This window comes from Sebastes fasciatus, chromosome 3 (assembly GCF_043250625.1).
Source record: "Sebastes fasciatus isolate fSebFas1 chromosome 3, fSebFas1.pri, whole genome shotgun sequence".
NCBI lineage: Eukaryota > Metazoa > Chordata > Actinopteri > Perciformes > Sebastidae > Sebastes > Sebastes fasciatus.
The window spans coordinates 31406060-31425015 of record NC_133797.1 but is presented as its reverse complement, the minus strand read 5'-3'; the positions used below and the strand labels follow the sequence as shown (position 1 = coordinate 31425015).

General features: G+C 42.2%; 1 protein-coding gene across 3 annotated transcripts in view; it reads right to left on the bottom strand.

The window, feature by feature from the left end:
• ptprdb (protein tyrosine phosphatase receptor type Db) overlaps window positions 1-18956 on the bottom strand; it is a 229609-nt gene that overhangs the window by 154344 nt on the left and 56309 nt on the right. Inside the window, exons 1-2 of one of the 3 annotated variants that reach the window (XM_074630243.1) lie at window positions 17394-17539; window positions 17069-17201 (exon numbers count right to left, since the gene is read on the bottom strand). The gene's annotated coding sequence lies outside the window, so the exon portion shown is untranslated. Of the gene's footprint in view, window positions 1-17068; window positions 17202-17365; window positions 17540-18956 lie in introns of those variants that run through there. The other 2 variants (XM_074630244.1, XM_074630242.1) reach the window with 2 other exon arrangements.

The following is an 18956-nucleotide window of genomic DNA, read 5'->3' as shown; positions in this document are numbered from 1 at the left end:
CCCCCTTCACTCTCAACAACTCTGTCCGTCTCTCAGCCCGTCTCTCCTCTTTTTCTCTGACAGATGGGTGCCTCAAACCATCTCCTTTTCTGCTCTCTCTCTCTCTCTCTCTACATCTTTGGTTTTCTCCACAGCACATAATGCGGCCATTCATGCATGCACACACGTTTACCATGTTTTTGTGTTGAACATCTCTGTGTAAATGTGAGTTTGTGAGGGTTTTTGTTTTTGGCTGTCATTGGGAGAACTAATTAATTCATAAAGATTAATGAAGTAATTCTTCTTCTGTTTATTGCAGTAGGGACACCATACAATGAAATACAATGTTGAATTAAATACAAGTAGTCAATATGCAAATAAAAATTCAATAGCTGCCAATAAAACATACACATCCATCGCATAACATCTTCTGATGAAGATGTCAGGCCTCTGACTTATTGTGAGTGTCAAATATAGAATATTTTAGCGCAAACATTTGGTGCAGCAATCTCAAATATTTAATTGAAACCAAATAAATATTAATTAACTGTAAGACTTAACTGTTTAAACTGCAAAGAAAAGCGCCACAATGAAGATCAAATATTAATTAACTGAGAGTAAAATTATTTGAATTGCAACCAAAAACTTTGGAGGTCAGACGTAGTAAACTGATCGAAAGCAGAACTATTTTTCCTGCAAACTAGGCCTAAGTCCTCTGAGATCTGAATACTGATATGCACCGTTTTTAGTAGCCTATCAATTCTCCATTTCACATTGTCAACTCAAATATGAATAATGCCCAAAATTGTTATTTAGCGTTCTCATACTCTTTCTGGGCAAATAGTGTTCATTCTGAGCAGGAGCATTCTGAAAATGAGCCATGTTTTAATGACATGAGGTGTCCAGATTGTGCCGACAGTGCTGCCAGCATTGCTGTCACTGACAGACTAACATAGTGTGAACCTGACCACCAGTCACAGAGTGTACAAGCCTGACAATAAATTCATCGTGGTGTGATCACAGGGACGAAATTTTAATACTAAAAAGTCACTTTGCAAAACACAGTTTGCAGACACTTCAAGTCATCTGTATGTTTCTTGTAGATTGACGTGCTGTGGTTAATGCAGACGGTTTTGTTGTATGGTCTGTGAATCTATAGCCTTGTGCTACGTAGCAACGTACTAATCCTGCTGTTTACCTCAGAAGCGTCTAGACGGAGGAGCAAATTATTGCTGACATGATCACTTTGCAGAGTTGTAAAATCCTTCCTCAAAGGAGTATAAAGTGCTGTGCAGTGTCTTGTTGTATGATAAGCCTTCAATCTGGACTTCCTGGTTCCCATCTCATCTTCTCGCCAGTACCTGGAGCCTGACGCCCACACTAGTGCAGCCCCTAGTGTTGTTTTGATGCAGGGCTATTTTTGGCGCTTACAGGATGTGGAGCAGTAGCGCTTTATGAGCCATTTCTTGATAACACAGCAAATACAGATTTTTTTGCACTTAAATCTGTACATGAGACGACTGGCAGCGGAATTATATTATAGTTTCATTGAATTAATGGAGAATTTGTATATGACCAAACTGTATCTACAGATATTATTGATTCTATATGTTGACACACAATGTGTTTTTGGAACTATTTTTACTTGGCCATTTAACCATCCGCTGTATGGTGGATGAATACATACAGTAGAACATTTTCCCCCTGCCCACCATGTTTAGTTCTATATACATTTTAGTTTTGTTTTCTATCTACGTCTACAATCACTTAATGCTAAATGCAAAATTGGGAGCATTCCTATTGCCTCTGCACGGCTCTCAACGTGGCGATGGCTCGTAGTTAACGGTGCTAACAGCGCTAACAACAATGGCACCACTGCTGCCAGAGCTAACAGTGTTTCCCTGAGGGGGAACTGGAGAGTTGGAGCTACGCTTCCGCAATTGCGCCGTCGGTCGGGGCGGCGTTATCCGCTGTAACCGCTCTATGAGCGCCGTGCAGAGCGGCGTCCGTGAGCTAGCCAGTTGGCCACACTCACATGCACTAACATGCCCTAAAAACATACACGACAGGCCATGTCAACAGGGAGAAGCTCGGATTACAACATACAGAGGGGGAGTGACTTCATTCTCTGCTCAGGTAGACATTACTCCTCCATATCTTTACACAGCAAATAGTCACTGCTACATTAATGCTTTGGATATCATATAGAGCAGGGGTGTTCAAATTTTCACCTTACAGGGGAGAAGAATTTCCAAGGACCCCCTCTTAATCGTAACACAAATTAAGCATATGCTTAAAGCCCCCCTCCAGTCCATTTTGGCATTTCTATATTTCATAATTATTTGAGTCATTTCCTGACGAAGTTGATTTTTTTGACAAATAACTTAATTTTATGCTCAAAGTTAAAAAAAAAAGAAGCTTGTTGGTAAAACGGGGAATATGACCTATGACTATAGTAGAAGCTGCAAGTCATACGTCATCCTTCAACACACTTGACACAACAAACTGACTGTCTCTCTCACTTGCCATTTGCACTCTTAGATGCCATTGAAACTATTTGTATTCGAAAACTTTTCAACCTAAATACTTCAGACCTTGATAGTGAAAAAGACATTTCAATTGGAATCAAGATAAGATAAGATAAGATAGGACACAAAGAATAATATTTACAATGTTATTGAAATGTTAATACCACTTATATACCTTTTAAACAGAGGGTGATTTTATTCAAATTGCATTAGGACTCAGCTTGACAGCATTTATAGCCCACAATTCAAGTAATTGACCTTAAAAGCTTTCAGAAAATGAACAGTAGCAGCGGGACCGGCATAGTCCTAATAAATCCAGATATTTATAATTACCAGTCTAAAGCTGACTTTCAGTAAGTGCTTCAACTTAAAAGTAATGAACTTATTGCCGTGTGTCACAATAATATCAGAGTTTCTATTTGCCCAAACCTGGTGAGTGGGAGTAATGGACACAATATACTTGTTTTATTGGCACAAATGGTCCCCATCTGTAGATTTGCAAGTTTTAATGATACAGCACAGCTTTCTCATTCATAGCAAATTATTTTGCGGACCACTTGACAGAGTGCCACGGACCCCTGGGGGTCCCTGGACCCCACTCGGAGACTCACTGGTATCGAGCACCTTTAACATATGCCAAAGTGGAATATGGATGATTCACTTTATTCTGATTTGGTTCCATTAGGGTAGCGTAGACTAAAACCCCTCAAATTCAGTTCACACTGTTGATCATATTACAGTAAAGTGACTAATAAAGTTAGAATTACAGAGCAACAGCAATAAATGGCTGGCCCTCATAAGTATAGTAAGAATAACGTGTGTGTGTGTGTTGGTTGCTGTGATATATGTTCTGCTGTTGAGGCAGTCAGCCTGCTCTTTGAAGCTGTATGTGAGTGTGTTTCCTCTTGGGAGCCATTAAAGAGTGTGAATGGTCTTTTAGTGGGTTAAACACATTCACAGTGACCCTTCAGCCGCAACTTTTAACCCCTCACAAAACCCTCAGCTCTTAACCGCGAGAGAGAGGGAGTCGGTCTTAAATAAGAACGTGGGATCCGCAAATCTTCACATTTACCGAGGAACGCAAATTGGTTTCTGGTGAGTGTGAATGCCACTTTCACCTAGAACTGACAGCATGAGTTCATTTGTTTGTGTCTGTAACTGTGTGAGTTTATGTTTAGGAAACTGAGAGAAAGCAAGAGAGAACGGAGAGTCAGTTATATCTGAGGGTAGAGCAATTCTGCCAAACTATATTCAGAGACTGTTTTAAGAAACATAGTGTAGCCTCTCTTTCTATTCTATACTCTCTTCACATTGTTCTTGCTCCATCTCATTCTATGTTGCCCCTGCATAATCTTCACTTTCTCATCCCTTTCTTTACCTTCATCCTCTGATTCCATTTCCTCTCTCCCCCCGTCATCTCCCTGTGTACTGCTCTATCTCCCATCTGCTTCTCCCTCTCTCCCCCCCCACCATCCCTTCATCGCTTTCCTTTCGTCTCGACACCTGACAGAGACAGGATCCAGCAGTAAATCTCCTAAAGCACAGTCATCTACCAGCGTTCACACCACAAAGAGAGAGAGAGAGAGAGAGAGAGAGAGAGAGAGAGAGAGAGAGAGAGAGAGAGAGAGAGAGAGAGAGAGAGAGAGAGAGCAAGCGGGGAGACGGGGAGAGGGAGACACTGAGTGTTAGTTTGTCGAGGTGGAGAACAAAAGATACAAGATAACAAAAAGACAAACAGACACAAAATGGCCCGAGACGCAGGCGGTGGCGAGGGGTGAAACAGACACTGATGGAGGTGCTAAAAGAGTGATGGAAGGGAAGAGACAGTGAGGGAGGGAGATAAAGACACAAGCTTTCACATAACTCACACACACTGTAGACGCCGGTAGTCCATCCATGCACACACACACACACACGCACACACACACACACACACACACACACACACGCACACGGTGGCAGGATGAGCAACATGATGAAGATCCCCCCCGGGCCAGAAGACATTCTTCCTAACCCAGCAGAGTTGAACATGTTGGGCAGAAAAGCTTCAACTTATAGAGGACCACCACTCAGCACTCGACGCCTCACTCTAAGATACGTGTGTGTGCATATATGTGTACGGATATGCTCGTGTGAGCCAATGTAACAGCTCCATCTTTCATATTTGTGTTTTTGCAACACGCAAATTCGTCCTTGTGCACAAATCTACACTCACGTTCATTTCTGTGTACTTGGGATTGTGTTTCCGTGTGTGTGTGTGTGTGTGTGTGTGTGTGTGTGTGTGTGTGTGTGACAGCGGGCCGGGCAGAGTGTCCATAGTCGGTGGTTTATGGCTGCTGAGGTCTGATTACATTGGTGCGACTGGAGGGGTGAGCAGACTGGTGGTTCTATCTGTCTTCTGTGTGGCTGACTGAACAGACACACAGCGAATGGAGATGGCTCAGCCAGAGACACTTGGCCTGCCTCCCAGAGATCTCACAGGGATACAGCCACATAATGGATTCACACCAGAAAATGCACCCGATTCATACTTGATTCGCGAGTTCCACGTCTGTCATTGAATTTTTATTATTATTTAAGTGGAAGGTGTTGAGCCGCGGTGGGCGTGGAGCTGTGAAATAAAGGATGTGCTTTTCACATGTGTAAATCCATATATTACCACATTTATTACACTTGTTTCGAAATGCTTCTCACAAGCGCAGCGATCCCCTAAAATCAAGTTAGAAGGAATCTTTTTATATAATAATAATTCATCATTCTGCACTTATAGGAGTGTTTTAGCGAGCTGCCAGTATTGTCAGAAGCTGATAAGTCCTGATTTATGCTGCTGATCCTGAAGAACATGACCTGAATGTACTTGTTGGAGAATTAAATTTCACAAGCTTTGTATGGACAGGTACGCAATATATATCTTACTGCTTTTTTAAACTGTGATCCAAAATGATGGGAGTACCCTGCCAAAAGGTATAAGAGATGCTGGTTCTCTGAATATCTTTAAACGACAGTGGAAACCTGTTTATTTAATTTAGCTTTATTATAATTTTTTTAATTTTTTATTTACTAATTCTCTAATTTTTATTATTCTTAATAGTCTTTTTAATGTGTTGCATTTTTCCTTTCTTTTGTAAAGCAATTTCAGCTACATCTCTTGTATGAAAAGTGCTGTATACATAAATATATTATTATTTATTATCAAGTAAATAGCTCCCACTGTGATGCACTGCTGGTCACCCCGACCTTTCCTGTTCTATATATAGTATAAAACCTCCAAAACTACTATTCTATTCTATTTGTGTTGGTATTTGATTACTATGGAGGCCTATCATGGATATATCAGTATGAATGTTGGCAGATATGCAAAAACACATTTCATTAGAATTTTTATAGGTTACATTTTATGTTTATTCAACCACTGCTTTCTTTAGAGCGGCAACTAATAATTATATTAATTATCGATTAATCTGCTAATTATTTTCTCAATTAATCAATTAATAGTTTTGTCGATAAAATGTCTTGTTTTGTCCAACCAACTGTCCAAAATCCAATAATATTCCATTTATTTATAAGAAAACCAGCAAATATTCACATTGAGAGGTTGGAAACAGAACATTTTGGCATAGTCAAAATCATTAATGGATTATCAAAATAGTTGCAGATTAATTTTCTGTCAAACAATTGATCAATTAATTCAACTTAAAAATATTTTTGATGTATTTTCGTTTTTATTCTAAACTACAGTATTATATTTACAATTTAATTCCACGGAAATTTGCGGTTCAGAATGACTCTCAGGACATATCGTTTTTTATTAACAGTCAAATTTGAAGGATCTTTTGATGATGGTCAATGTTGGTTTATCGGATCACAATCTTGCCAGCAGATTGTAACATCATGTAATGTTGTCTCAAGGTCAACAAGAGCCTCCACTGAAGGGAACTGTTACGTTAAACTTGGTTCTTTTTCATTTAGCGCAGCCTTTACCACTTAGTATCAGAGAGTGAGGTACTTTTAAACACTTTCATTCTAGTTAGAAAAGAAATATCAGAAGGATTGTCAGACTTGCCGTCCCTGAACTAGGCTATGCTGTATTGAAATGAAATGTTGAAAAGTGTTAAAGCTTACTGATGTTAGGGCAGTTAGTTGGGTACTTTTGTAGTTTTCAATTTGTCTGTAATAAAGATGACTTGCTGTGTTTGTTTTGGGGTAAAAACGTTTAATTCGCTACAACTGTTGAATATTTTACAGCGTCAATCCGTGCATCACTGGAGATCTGGGATCACAGATGAAAATTAGCTTTAAGCTATCTGCTGCAATAAATGTATTCTGCATGGTCCTTGTTAAGTCAACAATAAAAAATAAGTATGTCAAGATGTTTACATTATGTAAAAAAAAGAATATCGGCTCATATATATATATATATATATATATATATATACTTTTAAGTCAATATCATCCTTAAAAATCCCATTTCTACTCCAGTCTAATTAAGTCAATTCTTTGCTCTGAAGAGTCTGATCTTTATATAGAATGAGGCAGTGTTTTCAGGTGCTCTTGCCTAATGATAACCACGGTGGCTTTATATAATACACAGAGGGATAAGGCAGAGGTAGCATGCTTTATCTTGTGACTGTAAGTGTGCACTAGTAGGAAGCCCGCTGAGAGAGGGAGAAGTGACAGAGAGGAGGGAGGGGAGAGAGGTGGAGACGGTGAGGGAGAGAGGGAGGGGAGGTATGGCAGAGAACAGGAGGCTAGATGTTGTTACATTTATTGAGAGGGAGCTAAGCCCTTTGTGCTGTGGGAATTTGAAGAAGAGAGAAGAGAAGGGACAGAAAGGGGGCCGGTAGATGGCTGCGCATGCGAGAGCGACACTGTGAAAGATGAGATATAAGGAGCAAAAGAAGACAAAATAAATAGACACGAAACCCAAAACGATTTAGAGCAGGAGGGTGAAAGATGGAAAAGAGACAGCGAGAGACAAGAGGAAGAGGTGGAGAGATGGACAGTGATGTATAGGTGTGCTGGGCAGCCCAGAACAGTGCATACAGCGCAGGGTTACTCCCAAGTGTGTGTCGTGTATGGAATTAGAGAGAACAATGTGGCGTAAAGCGATGAGGGAGTCCCAGATGTCTGATGCTCTTTCTGTTCACTTCCACTATATCGGGAAGAATATAGGCCCTATTCAGAGTAGCCATTTTGACATTGCAGGGTAAACACAGGTGTAATTAAAAGGGCTGGGACGATACAAGTATCACGATACTTGGGTGCCAATTCGATATGTATTGCTATTTTTAAGTATTGCGATTCAACATTACGATTTATTGCGTTTTTTGTTAACTTTTTTAACACTAGACCATGGGAAAAAGTTGAATCATACACTTCTGGGGACTTTTCCTTTGGAAAATATCTGAATTAATACAGTAAGAATGTTTGATATTCAGCATGCATGTAGTCTGAGATGTCCTGAAGTCAAATATATCAGTTCCTTTTGTTAACACCTTATTTTGAAAAACACATAGTCACACGTGTATACTTCCACTAACTTCGCCAAGTGCATCGCTAGCTCTCCCATCAACACAGTTGTAGCGTCGGCCGATTTGATCACCGAGATGAGTTACCACGATACGATAACGTTTCCTGTCCATGACAGAGTGAGCATGCAGCTTTAGCCATGATGTCTAGCTCTGCTTTTCCTGGCAATGTGTGAAACCCAAAGTGTTTCCATACTTTACTGTATGTGTAGTGTTTAGCACATTGGATTTAAATGTGAGGGTACAGGTCGTATCCTCCGCTGTTTTCTACTTTTCCTTTCGGCTCACAGCGGCCGGCAGCTGTTTGTTTTGGTTGACGGCTACGGAATGGATATGACGTCACGTTACTCAGACTACAACAATAAAAGCGGTAACTTCCTTTTACCTCTGCATAAGCTCAAATGAAGCAAATATATCAATTCTGGCATTAAAAAATCTATTTCAAAATCGTAAAAAAAAAAAATTGCGATACATAGATGAATCAATTTTTTCACCACCCCTAGTAATTAATAAAATTACTTATGGCCCTGTTCCATTTAGGTAAGCCACGGCCCTGGTATTGTGCATGCTGTTTCAACGGGATGGCTGTGACACACTAAATAGAATAGCACCATGATTAATTTGAGCAACTTCACCTGTGTTTACCCGGCTATGACATTTCAAAATCACCCTCAGCCGGTCACCACAGTGTGTGTTTGTGTTTAAGGGAGTGGCACACACAAAAAAATCCCCAAAAAAGAGAATGACAGAAGTAGGGAGCAAAAGAGAGAAAAAAGAGGAAGATAATGAGGGGGGAAACTTGTGTGTGTGTGCGCGTGTGTTAATGTGTGAATGCACGTGAGTGGTGTGTGTTTGTATAACGGAGTGCACATGAGTGTGTATCTGATTTTATGTGAATCCTAAATGTGGATGAAAACCAAGGCTTTAGGTTTTTAATCAGCCCCATCTGAGCGCTGTATGGGGACTCTGAGAAGCTTTCATGTAGAGTTTCTCTTTCTCTCACACACACACACACACACACACACACACACACACACACATACACACACATGCACACACACTCAGCATCCCCTCATGCCTTCTGTTCTAAATTTACACCTAACATGAGAACAGAAGAACGGGGGAGGAGGCAAGGAGGAGCAAGGCAAGGTAAGGGAGTGAAGAAGGAGAGTTAGAGGAAGAGAGGCAGAGGACAGAAGTATGGAGATAGTGGGTGAGTGAGGGGGGGGAGAAAAGTGCACAGGAAACAAGCACAGGAGAGGTGAAAGAAGAAGTGTGGATGGTAATGATGAAGAAGCAAAAGAGGAACAGATGAGACGAGAGGAGCCAAATTTGATTTAGACAGCGGGCAAGAGAGATGGAGGAAGGAAAGGAAGGAGGGAGGGACGGAGAGAGTTAGATAGACAGGGAGAGAGGGAGGGAGGGAGAAGGACAGCGGTATATTAGTCAAGGTGTCCAGTCTATGTATTGCCTGCTGTGCAATACCACCCCTCTGATTTACTCTGCCGAGTGACTGATGAGAGGGAGGACGAGAAGGAGGGATGCAAGGATGAAGGGATGAGAGAGGAGGGAGGTCTCGCAACGAGCGTTTAGGCCAAATTAACGGCACCTCATAAATTAGACTAACAGCCAAAGTGGAGGGGCAGGAGGGGAGGGGCTGTGGACGAGTGTGGGTGTGTGTGTGGGTGTGTGTGTGTGTGTGCGTGTCGCCGTGTACACAAGTAAGTATGTGTTGTGCATGTATGTGAATAATGACATGTCAAGAGCGAACAATTTGAAGCAGTGCAAACAGATTACTCTCTGATAAAGTAGCGATATCCAGCCGCTCACTCATACAAACACAATCTTCCCTTGATTACCGCACGCACTGAAGCATTTTCTCCTGCATGATGCGCTCATAAACTGAAACAGCGGGGAGACTGTACACATCGAGGATGCCGAATTTAAGTCTACGCACCTTTTTTCCACTTGTGGAGCGTTCTCACTTTTCTATCCTTGCACGAAGCCCAATTAATGTGATTTTGACATAGAAAAAAGATTTGGACATATCTGAATGCAACCATGTCTGATAAAAATGACATTGAGATACAACTAAGTAATGCTTTTAAGGGTTTGCTTAGGTAACTGGTTAATGTTATAGGGAAAGGTAGTAGTCGTAGGTTAAATGTTGAAAAAGTAAACGCTGAATTGAAGCTGACTTGAGACAGATTGCATTGATTTTTTCAGTATTTAACCACAATCTTTCCCTCACGTTAAGTGGCCTAAACATAACAACATGTAGGACACAGGACACAAATCCCACTCTCAAGTCCCGTATGCTTCATATGCCCAATCATCTTCTCTGTCTCTCTCTCTCTCTCTCTCCCTCTTTCCTCTCTTCATGAATTGGAAAAAACACAGAATCTAATCCAGGCAGAAATTACATTTCCCCCGTTTGGCAAAGCAATTAGAAGTATCTAAACATATTTTGTAGGAGACGGGGTAGCCAGATGAGACCTCTGAGTTTACACAAGGCTCCATACAAATGTTATTCTCTTCTAGATAGCTCTTTATATACTGTATGTTTTCTGTTACTGGTCACGCTGCACATAGCATAAATCCTTCCCTGCGAACATTGTTTATGTTACTCCCTTTAAATCCTATAGAAATGTTAACTCTGTCAGAAGTGCAGGCACTTGCCGATCGCTGTGTGATTACAGCAGTGCTTGACTGAGTGAGATACTAATACAAACACACACACAAACACACACACACACACACCCACACACCAATCTTGGCAGCGTGCAGTTGATGCTCAGAGTGATTAAAGTGGCGTGCCTCTGAGTGTGTCACCTGGGTGCTGCTGTATCTTAAATCAGGACAGTGGGGCTCAGATTGGGTATTGACTGGCCTGCAGAAGTCTCCATCCATCACGCTGAGAAACGATAGCACAGAGGCAGCCCTGATGTACCCATATACCACCGATGTTGCTCGCTGGCTGGTTGAGGTGACGTAAGGTTAGGGTTATGGCACCGCCTGTTATTTATGTTGCATGGTAAGCAGGCGGGGAGGCGCGTCTCGCGGGCAGATGTGGACTGACAGGCGATGCGTCTGCCCGCCGAGATATGGACGAACACGCGTTCAGAAGCTAACACAAAGCCAGGCGCACCTGTGACAAACACGGGCTGACAGACACATATGCTGAGACGTGCAGCACTTATCGCAAGAGATAAGACTTCTTTTTTTCTGTCCCTGTCCTGTTGTCTCTCACTCTCAGTGACACGCACACAAAGAACAAGCGCACACACGCAGATGTACCACTCTGTTTTGAGGGCCTGAGCAGCATCTTTTGACTGTGTGCCTAATGATAATAAATGAGCCATCATGGGTGGGGAGGGAGGCACTAAGTCATCCCCTTCATCGACAGGAGGAAGACTGGGAGCCCCAAGGTCACCCCACTGTCAGCATCACTCTCCCTAACGACTCCTCTCGCTCTCGCACGTACACGCATGTGCGCATACAGTACGTACGCACGCACGCGGACAAAGTGGCACAAAGTGCACCGTGCCATGTTCACAGTCACGCACAAATGCACACACCAGAGACCACCTGGAGAAAAACCTACTTCAAGATACTCGGATGTATTTATCTTCTGGATTATTTTTGTTTCAAGAAGTGTCGGTATCTGCCACTAGGTGAGGGTAATTTCACATTTTCAAATGGTAACGTCACTTCTTCGGAGGGTTATATTGAGGATGCGTGCCGATCCCTCTAATTCAGTGGTTGCCCACCTCTTTGGCATGAAGCTACTTGCAAACATGCATCATAAGCTACACATGCTGGCAGTTCAACCAACGAATAATCATCACAGATAGAGGAGCTTTAAAGTTAGAACAATCCAGTATTTCACAATAAAAAAGCTAGAAAGGTCAGAAAGAAGTTCTATAACAGAAATGTTTTGTTTTTTTCTTGCTAATCATCTTGCAACCCTTCAGAGTTTCTCAAAAGAGGAGAAAACTCACTATAAACCATTAATTGGCAATGATTTGCTTGTTACTCTTTAAGGCTTCAGCACCCCTGCACTTGTGCCCTCACCCTGAACAGAGTACAGAATATCACCAGCCAGCCTTTCCCTTTAGCAAAACAGCACCGGATCAGATCAGCCGAGGAAGACGAGCATTGCATAACTGAAACATGTCTTTATAAACCCCCCCTGACCCTCCTGATTCCTGGTCCTCTCCCTAATGAGCTGCCATGCACTGTCATCTCTCAGAGGCACAGATCTGGATTCAAATCCGAAGAAGGGGGGGGGGTGGGGGTGAGCCAAGTAAATTCCTCCAGTCAAGAGACACAAACTAAAAGGAGTCCAAAGCAGTGAATGTTATTAATGCTGTACTAAAAGTGTAAGTTTGTGGGAGAGAGAGAGGAGGCATCAGAAGATGCGTTGGAGAAACGAACAGGAAGGTAACGCCTTCACTTTCAACTGTGGGAATTCTTTTCACACACACACACACACATGTATAGATTACACATGCACACATACATGTATGGGCACACACACACACACACACACACACGCACAGGTTGCAAGTTTAGACTGGAGCTGTGGAAAGCTAATTTGCACCACATTGAAATGCATCTCAATTAAAGAGAAACACATCGAGGTGCCAGGGGAGGAGAGAAGAGAGAGATGTGAGAGAACGGGAGGGAGGAACGGGGTGTGAAACAGATAGTGTGTGAGAGTATGAGAGTAATAAAAAGGAGGGGGGGGGGGGTGAGCTCAACTGTATTTGGCAAGGAAAGAAGGGAGGGAGAGAGAAAGAGAGGGGGAGAGAGAGAATGTTTTCATCTCCCTCTCTTGGAAAAACATCTCATTTTGGGATGAATCAGATTTAGAAAGAGTGTTAGGAGGTTGAGGCGCAGCTAAAATCCTAACTAACTTCAACCTCGTTATCACCAGCTCTTTGGTTTGGTGCCAGCACACCAGGGCTGTCCCTGCTAAAACTGTGTGTGTGTTTGTGTGTGTGTGTCTGTGGGTATATGTGTGTCTGTACTCGGATATTTTAAGCCCAAGGCCATGTACTGTATATGACAGAATGGGTGGATATGTCCAAGACACAATAAGGTCCTACCTGCATCGGTGTGTTTTTGGTGTTGTCATACATTTTTTTGAGTACATTAAGTGCGTTATGTGCGGTTTAGTAAGTGTGCATCTGAGAGAACAAACAACCGGAGGAAAGAAGAAAAAAAAACACACGCACACACACACTCACAATCTGTCACATGGAAATATCAGGATTGGCTTTGTGTGCCGCTACCATTTTGCACGGACTGTCATGTTCTTAAGACTGTGATGATGCTGCCAGCCCACCATCTCAACAACAACACCAAATACAAGTCGATCCATTCTTTCATGCTGTCAAAAGATACTCAACTTGTCTGCTTCTTGCGAGAGCCCCCTTAACCCGATGTTTGCCTCTGTTCCAACAGAAGCCGTGCAGCTCTTATGAGTGAAGAGCGTTCTGGGAAACAAAGTCCTTTTGATCTTATTCTGATGTAAAGATGTAGCGCCCTGCTCCTTACTGCAGCACTGTGACACCATTAGCACGGTGATGCAATGCACCTAGCTACCTACTCTATCATCAGAATATGATATCTTATGAAAATGTGTTATTTTCCGTGCGTTCTCCTACGAATATCCAGCAACACAAGCGGTCAGTGCGCCCGTGCAAGCTCCTGCACTGCAGAACCTGTTTAACCAACAAAAGTACTTGGTTAGGTTTAAAAGATCGTGGTTTGGGTTAAAATAAGTATGTTTGTTATGTAACTTGCGTATGTGGTGTTAAGTATGTAAGTTATGTAACAAAGTAAGGTAAAATAAGTCAATGTTGACTTTTGGTTTCACATGAACAGCAGACTCCTGGGTGAAAGTCCGGTGTTTGTAAGACCTGTCTATCCAACCTCCGTACATGGACTCTAACACTCTTTACACTACGTCACCTGACTTCCTTAGAGGCAGCCCTGCACGTCCTGGCTCACCATTACGAGGGTTCGCAACATTCTCATCCCAACACCACCAACTCGTCCCTCGGTGTCACGTAGGGATGCACCGATACCGAATCGGACATCGGGCCAATACTGACTCAAAAAGCTGGATTGGATATCGATGGATATACTATATACTGTACATTATATACTGGAATTTTAATTCCTAATTAAGTTTTGACCAATTTGTTGTTGCATTAAAAAGGTTTACACTTAATTCCTGTTTTTTCGGTATGATATATTATTTTAATAATAAATAACAATTCAATAAAAAAATCTAGATATATTTGTTACATTTAGTTTTACAAAGTTAGGAAAGCAATGTTTAAGTCAAGCCTGATGTTGCCTTACACATAAAATAATGATCCCAGTCACTTCCACACAATGAGGCATACAGCTTATTAATTAAACACTGGTATCGGATCTGTACTCGGTATTGGCCAATAACCAAAGCCCAGGTATCGCTGTCAGTATCGGGACTGAAAAAGTTGCATCAGTCCATCCCTAGATTTAGGCAACAAAACCACTTAGTTAGGTTTAGGCATAAACTACATGGTTGGGCTTAAAACTACAACCTCTGTACAGTGAAAATGAACCAAACGTTGTGAACACGGGACACGAATGAACAGCTGATTGTAACGTGAAAGTGAAACTTAATGCACGGGACACAAACAGCGGTCTCCTGGATGAAAGCCTTGTGTTTGTTGGACACATCCATCTCCCCTCCAGTCCAGCTTTACAGAGTGTCTTTTTGCTCTTTAAGCCACGTCACCACACTCCTGGCACACTTTCCCTGAGTGTTTACTGTTACCGCAATGATGGGTTTACATTGTAGTTAATGGAAATCGTGGTGCGTCTCATACAGGCGTTAAAGGGTGCCTTGTGCGGCGGTATCAAACGCTGACGGCCATGACAAAGCGTTGGCATTTGATGCCCTGGGAATGAACACGGACTGGTGGGTTATATACTAATTACAGGGCATTACTTTTCGTAGGTATAAGTAGGAATAGTGAATGAAAGCAGCCTGTATTAAAAGCCAGAGCAACACTGTCATCATCATCATCATCATCATCTTGCCTGCCATCAGCGACACTGTGTCAGCACATCATCTGAGAATACATCATCTCATTTTCACCTGACAAAAAATTGATGGGGGTGGCCGAGGCTAAATGATTGGTTCGTTGCATGATTGCCATGGCCATGTCTACAATTAGGGTCAAAATCTCTACTGAAACATCTGTGTGAGTCACAGACCGAAATCCATCTGAGGAGAGTACAGGAGGTAAATTGAGGAGGGAGGACATGGGACACTCTCCAAATGAAATACATTTCCTGTGATATCTTACTACTTTTAACTTTAATGTGGCCAGAAACAGGAGAGAAATTCTGATTATTAAGTATCCACCAGTGGCGCATCAGCTTTTTTGGGCCACTGCAAATACCTGAGCAGAGATGGTACATCCTCAAGTGATGTCCAGCACATTTTCTCTCATGCTACCTGAGTTATAAGCCGCACTCATTTGCGTTTCAAGTCTGTGGTCTTGTTTGGTCAATCCTCTTAGCCCCTTGTTTTGTCTTTAAGTCTGCATAGCTAAGCTAAAATAAGCAGTGGCCTTTCTTTCATATAAATCTCATGCTGGTGACAAGCATGTCAAAGCCGGAAGAACCAACTGTGTATCAGTGAAGGCCCTGACAGCTAAATATATAAATATATAAGCTAAAAGAAAAACTGCTTACATGGGTTTTCCTCTTCCCCCCCCAATACTTTGAGCTAGCATAATCTCTCTCTCTCTCTCCCTCTCTCTCTCTCTGTCCCTCTTTTCTTTTTGCTCACTTATTCTTTCCTTGCGTACACATGACTGAGCAGAGCTGACACACACACACACCAAACCGAGACACACACTTTTTTCCTGGGTCCATGCTTCACAATGACGGCCCCATACTGTACATGGACAATAAAACACATCAGCAAACTACTCAGGCAACCTCTCCGGGCACTCCATCATGTCCTCGGTGTCTTAACGGTGTCTCAATCTGCCCTTGATGACACCGCTTATGAGCCTTTAAGCGGCCCTCTGTTGTTGTTGCATGCCGGGCTGACAGATCGAGTTGTCATTACATTAAGTAGGGACTCTCTATTAGTGCAAATGGTGGCACATAACCAGATAATCGGGGCTGTGGACAGCAAAGTGTGGCTATGTGGGAGGTGAGATGCTAACGGATGGTGTGTGTGGGAGAGTCATGTTTTATGTTGGAGGAAGTGTGATATCTCCATTATAGACAGGCTTAATTGATAAACAGGACAATAAAAAAGCAGCAAATGGGCCCCATACATTTCTGCCTTACAGCACCAGCCAGCAGTACTGGAGGATGTCACTATATATATATATATATATGTATATATATGATGATTGGGAGTAATGGCACTGACAATAATAGCATATCAAGTAGAGGCTTTAGAACAATATCAGACAATGTCATCATTGTAGGGAAATAAAAGAGTAATAAAAGCCCTCTCATAAAAAGAAGGGAAGCAGCACTTCCCTGAGGGATCACCTCAAATGTTTCTTTCTTCTCTCACACACTCTCCTCCCTCTCTCCATCACCCCTCTGGCCGGCTGGATTTTTTTTACTCTCCTCCTCACCCTCCGTGAGAGGAATACTGACTGATAATTGTCACAAATGGCCACGTTTTAATTCCCATGCATAATAATAAGCGAGAACTTCAGCAGCAGCCACGTTGGAAAAAGAGAGGAGAGGAGCTGCTGCGCTACTACCATGCTGGCTTTTTATCCAGCGCCTGCAGGGCACCAACACAAACAATTCATGATCTTCTTTTTTAAGTGGTGATCGTTTAAAAGAAGCAGACACAAAAATAATAAAAAATAAATTTAAAAAAAAGTGGCCAGGGTCATTTAGACACCAACCCTTTCAAATCAAGCACAACAAATCACTTTTTACGCGCGCATTAAAAACAAATTGTGCCAAAAGTGTGCGCACTCCACTCACCAGAGTATCCGGATCAGAGCTCGGTGTACGGAGAATCCCGAGGAGTTTCCTCAGTCTTTCTTCACCCCAAGTTGAAGGCAGCGATCAGAGACAGACAGACGCGCTCCCACACAGTCACACAGTCCCGACTCAACTGCAAGAAGAGGAAAAAAGGTAAGAAGAAGAAGAGCACATTGAGAGAGAGAGGAACGCACGCCAGCCTGTGTGGACTCAATCGAGGTCAACCTCCCCTTCCTCCTCATCCTCTTCCTCCTCATCCACCCCCTCCCCAAAAAAAGTACATCAATAATTACACACGTTTAGCTCACTAATCCGGTGACTGTACCTCTGAAAAACGAGCCGGGATGACCAACCGGAGAGTGAAAGAGACGAGAAAAAGGAGCGGGCAAAGGAAGGCAGCAGGCTGTCAGATTTCACTTCAAACTGATGCTGACGATGCGCACCGAGATAAGCTCCGGAGGAGAGAGAGAGAGAGAGTCAGCGCGAGAGAGAGAGAGGGATGGAGAGATGGAGAGAGAGAGAGAGAGAGAGAGAGCGAGATCAGAGGTGCAGTAGTGAGAGACAGATCCAGAGAAATTGAATCAAACAATCCACCACTTAAAAGTTATTCAACTAGGTCAGGATATGAGACACAAAAGCGCCCATATGCATTACAGCGAACATTATACCACGTGAACTCACCAAAAAAGTCTTGATAAATAATTCTGATTTTTTTTTTTTTTTTTTTTTACAGAAAGCACTCAAAAGGCATCTGATCTGAGCAAGTTTAGATATATATATAATACAATAGAGTATACAGCCTGTTGTGCAGTATAGGCTATATCATACAGACAACATGCCCTGAGGCTAACAGCCAAAAGAGGGAAGACTGGGGGGTTGTTATGCCACACACACACATAACAAAGATTATATGATTATTGTACAACCTGTCTGGCAAATATTGTCTGCTACTTACTTACATCATCGACAAAGATAGTTTGAAAAAAAATGTGAGAAAGAGGGAGAGAGAGAGAGAGAGAGAGAGAGAGGGTGATAACTTCAAACTGCATTCATGCTCTTCCTCCTCAAAGATGCTTTCAAGAGATGACCTGGGACTGTCTGGCTCACAGCCAGACGTACAGTACCTCAGGTGGTGGAAGGAAGCTCAAGAGACTTGAAGCACTTGCAGTGTTTATCATCCACACATTAATTTGGTGAAAAACCACTAATCCAAGATTCCTTCCCTATATATTTCGATGAATGTGCTGCGACAAATAAATGAATGAATGAATGAATGAATGAATGCTTCCGTACACTAATGCACATGGCAGGGTTTGTTTTTAATGCAGGTCAACGATTCTTATTTTCAGGTGATTATACACTTAACAAAACATAATATTAGATTCCATTTCGGCCAATAGATCCCCTTAAATGTTACACACTGTTCCTTTAAGAATCTATTATGAAGTAAAGCCTTTCACGCAGCAAATGCCATATATTTGATAGGCGTGGCTATTGTTTAGGCCAATTATCTACTAATTAATGGATTATGTGACAAGATGTGGCAACATCTGGGTGGCTTACCACCTCGGCTACACAATTTCCCTGGAGGAAACCGTGCGTGTATATTATAGAGATAAGAAAGAAAGACTGAGAAAACATGAAGGAAAGCAAGCAAACAAACATGTTACTATATCCATATGTCAAATATCAGTATATAAATTTAAGAAATTACGCATACAATGATGCCAAAACTTTAACAACTGGAGAACTTACTTCAGTCTACATGCATAGGTCATGTTAAACGAGCCCGTTCTCATTCCCGGGGCATCAAATACTGACGCTTTTTCACAGTCGTCTGCGTTCGATACTGGCAAGGCACCCTTTAGCGTCAGTATAACACGCACCA